We start from the raw sequence: 8,401 nt of genomic DNA, 5'->3' as shown, positions 1-8,401 counted from the left end.
GAAACTGAGACAGATGGAGGATATGAAGGCTCAGAATTGCTAGTATGTGTCTGAGGCTGGCTTTGAATTCAGGTCTTTCTGCCCAGTGCACTAAGTAGCTACCACCTAAATAATAATAAAACAAATGATATAAGTTAGAGATGGACCTTGGCAACGAATGGGATGTGGAGGTTGAAGGAGAGAGAAAACTGAGAGAATGAAGGCACTAACAACAGAACTAGGGAAGTTCAAAAGTGGCAGGTTTAAAGCGGACGATGATGTGTTCCGTTTGGAATGTGTTAAGTTGAAGAATGAGCCATACATTGCAATGGCCATCTGTTATGAGTCCTGGGCTTGAGATCAGGAAGACTTGCATTCAAACCCAGCCTCAGACACTTATTAGCTGTGTCCTTTTTAGCCAGTCACAACCATAGTCTGCTTCAGTTTCATCAACTATAAAATAGAGATGAGAGAACCTTCCTTCTGGAGTGACTGATAAAATCAAATGAGATATTTGTAAATCCCTTCAGGCAGGGCCTGCCACATAGTAGGTGTCTCCCTCTTCTCCTCCCCTCCCATTAAAAGACACCAAACTCTGAAAATGAGCAGCAAGCAGATTGTTTCCCAGAATTCCCCCCCTTTGGGAAATGTTGAACTTGTGTGGGAGAGAATTCTGAGTAGCAGAGAGAAGGTGGAAGAGAGGAGCTTGTACTCCATATTGAGCCCCGATTTCTGCACACCAGCTTCCCTGTATCCTCTTCTGGGACTACAATAGGCTGCTGATACAAGAAGCCATGGGGCTGCTCCTTACAGGCTCCACTCTTATTTCCTTCTCCAAGACGGGAGGAGGAGTCAGAAGTAGAGACAACTCTGACTGAAGCCAAAGCTCAGGCTCCCTACCTCTGGTCTCCTCCCTTGCACTCACCCCACACACCCAATCTGTCCCCATTGTGGCTAACAAAAGGTGAAATGACAGTAAAAAAAAAAGTTGGAACTTCTAAGCATATCTGCCAACTTCCTCAGCTTAGGGCTGAACCCCAAATATAGAGGGAGACAGGATTTTATATATTCAAACAATTAACCAAATAAAACCAATGAAGTAAATGGGAATAATTAACCCGGATATAAAATTAGGTGATCTTATTTTCTAAGTGTAATTCCCTGAAATCAGAAAAAAAGGCACCCCACACCCAGCAAGGATCTGTGAACAATCAAAGAAACATCGAAATAGTAACTGATTAATCAGTACAGGGCCAATTTTCATATAAGACATATGGGTTGCTTGAGATAATAGTGTTTGTCTTTCATTTTCGAAGAAGACCACGACATCAGGGAGGTATGCCATGACAAACACATGAATTGGATTTGAGTGGGGGGGGGGGGGCGGGGCTGCGCTAAGTCAGTCTCACTTTCTCCTCCAGAGCCATCTGGGTCCAGTGGCCAGATATGAAGCAGGACAACAGGAGATGGCCCTGGATGGGAAGCAATCAGGGTGAATTGACATGCCCAAGGTCACACAGCTAGTAAGTGGCAAGTGTCTAAGGCTGGATTCAAACTCCTGACCTGAATCCAAGGCCAGTGATTTGAGTTTTTGTCAGCATAATCTATGTTCTTGGTTAAGAGTCTCTAAGCAGCAGTTATAGGTGGTCCAGCTTTCCAGGTTGGATTCAAACAATGCAATAAGGTTTTCTCCCAGTTCCTACAACTGAATAACAATTTGTCACAAGGCAGAATTGGGATTCGATCCATAATCCAAAAGAAAGGGAACTGGGGCAGCTAGGTGGCACAATGAATAAAGCACTAACGGGACACTTTCTAGTTGTGTGACCCTGGCCAAGTCATTTAACCCCAACAGCCTAGCAAAGAAGAAAGGAAAGGGAACTGACCTAGCTCCAGAATTGAGTCACAAGACAGAGTCAGTATGGCGGACTCAGTTCCCACAATTAACCACTTACTGTCTTACTTCCCTCGCCAAGACTTATCGTTTCTCCCTTTAGCACATTTCTCCTGTGTCTCCTATTCTTCACTCATATAGCTGTCACACTGAGGTTGTTACTGTTTGTCATTTGTTCTAGAAAATATCCAATGACATCATAAGTGTGATGTTTTGACTTGCATGTGCACTGGATTTGAGTGAGACAGACCTCACAAAGTCATCAACCTTGCTCTCTCCTCCAGTCATTGGAGTCCAGTGACAAGACAACAGTGAGGGACTTTCTCTTTCTTTGCTCTCTTTGGGGAATAGACCCAGTAGCAGTATCTTTGGGTCAAAGTGTATGCATATTTTAATAGCTTTTTGAGCATAGTTTCAAATGGCTTTCCAGAATTTCTGTTAAAGGTATTACTGTTAAAGGCACCACCATACTCCCAATCATTTGGAAATACCTTCAATTTTAGTATCACCCTAACACTCCTCCCTCCTGCCCATATCCAAACTTAGCGGTCCTTTTTAGTCCAGGTGGGGGAGTTGGAATACTTCTTGCTTCCTAATGCCGTTTCCCAAATCTCCCTCTACCAATGTCATTCGTTAACCTCTTTGTCACCTCACACCTGGACTATCACAATAGCTTTTTTTGTTTTGCAAGGCAATGGGGTTAAGTGACTTGCCCAAGGTCATATAACTAGGTAGTTATCAAGTGTCTGAGGTCAAATTTGAACTCAATTCCTCCTGACTTCAGGGCTGGTGCTCTATCCACTGCACAACTGAGCTGCCTTCCCAATAGCTTGTTAATTGGTCTCCCTTTCCCTCAAGTCTTTGAAAAATAGCCTTTTCTCAATCTTGGCCCTTCTTGATTTCTATACAGCCTTTAACACTATCAATCCTCTTCCAATTCTTGGTCTCCCCGGTTCTCTTCTCATCTGGTCTACTGATTGCCAGGCTCCTTCTACCAGTTTTTTATCCACATTACTCCCTTTCACTGTGGACGTCTTCCAAGCCACAGTCCTAAACTTTCTTCTCTTTTTACTCCTATACTCTCTTCCTTGGTGACTTCACTAGCTCCCCTAGGTTCAATTAGCATCACTCTGCACTGATTCCCAGAGCTGTAAAACCAGCCCTAGTCTCTCTCTTTCTTGAATTATAATCACACATCTCCAACTGCCTCTTGGACATCTTGACCTTAATGCATGATAATCTTGATAAGCATCTCCAACTCAACATGTTCAAAACACAATGTAATAATCTTCCCCTTCCTCAGTACCCTCCCACCTTCTGAATTTTCTTATTATAGTTTCTTTGAATTCAATTTTGTTTTATTTTCAGATTTCAAACTCTCTTCCTCTTCCCTCCTCCTCTCTCCCTCACTGAGGAGGCAGGAGAAACAAAATCCATTTCAAATTTGTAGTTATCCAAAACAAATTTCTGCATTAGTCAGCTTCAAACAAAAAAAAAAAAAGGAAAAAAAATGCTTCAATCTGCCCCCTGTGTCTATCAGTTCTCTATCTGGAGGTGGGTAGCATAAATATGCTCTGGAATTAAGGTTGGTCATTATGTTGATCAGAGTTCCTAAGTCTTTCACAGTTGATTATCTTTATCTAATTTATCTAATCAATATCGTTGCTCCTGTAAACAGTATTTTCCTGGTTCTGCTCATTCCATTACACATCAGTTCCTGCTAGTGTTCCAGGTCTTTTTTAAACCATCTCTTTCATTATTTCTTATAGCATGTCTGTGTTCCAACACATTCATATACCATAACTTATTTGTCTATTCCACCCTTCCCCTCAAGTTTCCAGTTCTTTGCCACCACAAAAATGAATTGCTACAAATATTTTGTACATATGGATCCTTTTTCTTTTTCTTTGATCTCTTTAAGGAATCAAAGGGTATGGGTCAAAGGATATGCACATTTTAATTGGTTTTGAGCACAGTTTGAAATTGCTTTCCAGAATTTCCCATTACTATTAAAGACACCACTATACTCCTCGTCATTTGAATATGTCTCAGCCTTAGTATCACTCTCTCAACCCCCCACCTCCCATATCCAGTCCATTGTCAAATCTTATCATTTTTACTTTCACAATATCTCTCCTAAAGATTTCCTTGTCTCCACTCATATAGCCACAATCCAAGTTTAGTCCCTCATCGCCTCTTGAGCGGACTTTTGAAATAAGCTTCTAATTGGTCTCCCTGCCTCAAAGTCTTCCCGTATTCCAATGCATCTTTCATTCAGCTACCAAGGTGCTTTTTCTAAAGTGTCATTCTGACCATGGGCAGCTAGGTAGGACAGTAGAAAGACTCATCTCCTTGAGTTAAAATCTGGCCTCAGATAATTGCAAGCTGTGTGACCCTGAAAAAGTCATTTAACCCTGTTTGCCTCAGTTTTACATGTGGAAAATAAAGTGGAGAAGAACATGGCAAATCAATCCAGCAACTCTGCCAAGAAAGCCCCAAAATGAGATCACAAAGACTCTGACATGACTAAGATGACTGAACAACAAAATTCTGACCCTGTCACTTTGTCCTCCTTAATGAATTCCAACGGTTCCCTACTACTTTCAGGATCAATATAAACATCTCTGAATGGCACTTAGAGCTCTTCAGAACCTAATTCCTTTCTACTTTGTCAGTCTTATTACCTATCACTCCCTTCCACCCATTGTATGATCCATACACACACACACACACACACACACACACACACACACACACAGATATTTCATCTCCTGGCTGCCCCCATGCTTGGAATGCTCCCCTTCTCGCTTCTGTCTTTTATTTTCTCTAGTTTCATTCAAGCCTCTGCTCAGGTCACCTTTAGCAGGAGGCCTTTCCCCATTTTCCCAGCTACTGGTGTCTTCTCCTCTGAGATTACTTTCCATCGATTCTGTACACATTTTGTCTATACTTAATTATTTACTTCCTTTCTCCCAGATTAGACCATAATCTCCTTTGAAGACAAGACTTCTCTCCCTTTTCTTTGTATCCTTGGACAGCACAATTCGTAGAAGACTAATGTCAAAGCAAGAGAAACTACTAAGAAAAGACTACAATGGATAGAACTAGATTTAGTGTCTGGAAGACCTAGGTTCAAATCCAACCTTCAACATTTCCCAGTTGTATGATTCTAGGCAAGTAAGTTCATTTCCTTAGTTTTCTCCTCTGTAAAACAAAGGGGTTAACTCAATGGCCTCTGAGGTCCTTTCCCAGGGCAGATCTCTGTTCCCATGATAAGGAAGGAGAGGTCAACAATGGTAAATGTTGAAATGTTGTCAAGGAGCCTGAGGACTGTGAATAAATACATTGAACTGGATGATAAGAAAGGTATTGCTGACCTTGGGTAGAAGGACAGTGATGCAAAAGCAGATTAGAAGGAAGTGAGGAATGAGTGAGTGGTGGGGCAACTCTTTCTAGAAATCTGGCTGAGAAGAAAAGAGATAAGATTACTTTCTGGGGAACAGAGTCAGAGAGATTTCTTCAAAGTGTAGGGACAACCTACATAAAAGGGGGTTGCTAAGTAAAAGGACTGAAACCAGAGGACCAGGGAGACATTGAAGATGAGAGAGGATGCTTTACGGAGCAAGCTCCAGGACAAGATGTCAGGCCATAGGATCAAGGGCATTAGTGGAAGGCTTGACCTTTACAAAGGGAGTCATCTGATCCTAAGGCTGGAGGAGAAAGAGACAAGGGTAAAAGAGGACATAGAAAGAGTGGAGGAAGGGAGTTTAAGAAAGCTCATGTCAGATGGCCTTGATCTCCGTAAAGTAGGTTTTGAGGTCATTTGCTGACGGGTGAGCACAGTGGGTATGAATTGAGGAGCTCGAGGAGCGCTGAGAAGGTTTGGAACAGGTGGAGGACATGACAGGAATTCAATAAGTCATGATTGCCACATAGCAGTAAGGACTCATTAGACAGTATAAATTTATAGTGGACCCCACCTCAGTCCAGTTTTATAACTTCTACTGGAAGAGAAAAGGTAGATAGTGGGGTTATCCAAGGACAGTTGTTTGTTCTCAGTCATGTTCAACTCTTCGTGACCTCATTTGGAGCTATCTTAGCAAAGATGCTGGAGTGATTTGCCATTTTCTTCTCCAGCTCATTTTCCAGGTGATGAACTGAGGCAAACAGGGTTAAGTGACTAACCCGGGGTCACATAGCCAGCAGGTATCTGAGGTCAAATTGAACTCAGGAAGGGTGTCTTTCTCACTAGGTCTGGCACTCTTACCCACTTCAGTGCCCTATTCAAAGATTAACAGGGCAGACTGGCAGTGAGAAATTCATGGGTTCTGGAGTCAAAGGACATGAGTTCTCATTCCCCCCTCTGACAGTTGCTTGGGAACCTTGGGAAATCACCTTACTGCCCTGGATCTCAGTTTCCTTAACTGTACAATTAAGGGACTAGTCTAGATGATTTGGGGGGATACCTTCTAGCTCTAAATCTACATGACTCTGAATGGTAGGAAGTAAAGCCAGGATAAGGAAAGGTTGAGTGATTTTTCTTTTAGTGGATGTGATAAGCTGAGTAGTATGGGTACTGCCAAATTAGATTTAATATATACTTTTAAAAATCAAGTTGTACTGGGGGTAGCTAGGTGGCGCAGTGGATAGAGCACTGGTCCTGGAGTCAGGAGGATCTGAGTTCAAATTTGGCCTCAGACAATAATTGCCCAGCTGTGTGACCTTGGGAAGTCAGTTAACCTCATTGCCTTAAATAAAAAAAAAAAAAAAATTAAATCAAGCTGTACGGAGCGGCTAGGTGGCGTAGTGGATAAAGTACCGGCCCTGGAGTCAGGAGGACCTGGGTTCAAATCCGGTCTCAGACACTTAATAATGACCTAGCTGTGTGGCCTTGGGCAAGCCACTTAAGCCCCGTTTGCCTTGCAAAAAAAACTCTAAAAAAAAAATGAAGCTGTACTTCAGAATAGCCTTGCATGAACTGATGCTGAATGAAGTGAACAGAACCAGAACATTGTATATACTAACAGCAACAATGGATGATGTCAACTAAGATGAACTTGTTCATTTCAGCAATACAATCATCAAAGATAATTCTAAAAGACTTGTAATGGAAAATACCAGCCATATTCAGAGAGGGAACTATGGGGTTTAAATGCAGACCCAAGTTCACTATCTTCAAATTTTAAAAGTTATCTTGCGTATTATATCTTTTTTCTTTCTAAATTTTTCCCCATTTTGATTTGATTTTTCTTTTACCATATAATTAATATGAATCTATGTTTTGCATGGTTATACATGTATAGCCTACAAGGGAATAGGGAGATTAAGGAGAGAGGGAGAAAAATGTGAAACTCAAAATCTTGCAAAAAGATGATTGTTGAAAACAACCATTGCAGGTAGTTGGAAAAATAAATGAATAAAATATTTTTTAGATTAAATTGTATGTAATAGATATGCAATTCTACATGCAATATTTTCTGTCCTCATTTATGGACATATTTGTGTTTGTCAAACTCATAAATAAAAGCATCTTTTTTTTTCCCCAAAAGTACTCGTTTTCCCTTGTTACTCCCCTACTCAGTAAACTCTAAATGGCTCCCTATTTCTTCTAGAATCTACTTTAAGTTCTTCTGACTTTTAAAGCTCTTTAAAATTTGTTTTTAAGGTACCTTTCTAACCTTATTATCTATTATTCTCCTTGCTGTACTCTACTGTCAGTCAACCTGGACTTTTAGCTTCTTTTTTCTTTTTTTTAAAACTTATCAAAAATCAAAATAAAATGTGCTTTCCCACATACATTATAGGACAGAAATAAAAGATTGTACATGCAATCAAGAATGTCTATGGTCTTTTTTTTTTAGGTTTTTGCAAGTCAATGGGGTTAAGAGTGACTTGCCCAAGGCCACACAGCTAGGTCATTATTAAGTGTCTGAGGTCACATTTGAACTCAGGTCCTCCTGACTCCAGGGCTGGTGCTCTATCCACTGCGCCACCTAGCCGCCCCCTATTGTCTTAAATATATATCTTATGTATGTATGTACATACATAAAAATATGCATACATGCACTTATGTGATTTATTTACATATGTACATATATAATCAATTTCACATGGAACTTTTAGAGATGACTTTTGCAATAATGCCTCCTCTGTCTGGATCATATTTCCCTCTGCCTCCTAAAATCTGTTTCCTTCAGGACTCTGCTCAAGTGACACATCGTACATGAAGTTTTTCCTTATTCCTTTACCTGCTATTCCTGTATTATCCCCCCTAACTGATCTTGGATTTCTTTTTGTCTATATTACATATAGACTTAATAATGTCTCTGCCCCCTCCACTGTACTGATCATGAAAAACCTTAAGTTCAGAGGCTGTCTCACTTTTTTTCTTTGCATCCCCTGTTCCTAGAATAGTACCTAGTATGAAGTAGGAGCTTAATAGATGCTGGCTGGTTGATTGCTTGGTTGATGGGGAAAGGGGAGCAGGGCTGGGCTAAATTGGGTAAGGAGGAGGGAGCTAGTAAGGGG

The sequence above is a fragment of the Macrotis lagotis genome, chromosome X (assembly GCF_037893015.1).
Source record: "Macrotis lagotis isolate mMagLag1 chromosome X, bilby.v1.9.chrom.fasta, whole genome shotgun sequence".
Classification (NCBI taxonomy): domain Eukaryota; kingdom Metazoa; phylum Chordata; class Mammalia; order Peramelemorphia; family Peramelidae; genus Macrotis; species Macrotis lagotis.
This window is presented reverse-complemented; position numbering follows the sequence as displayed.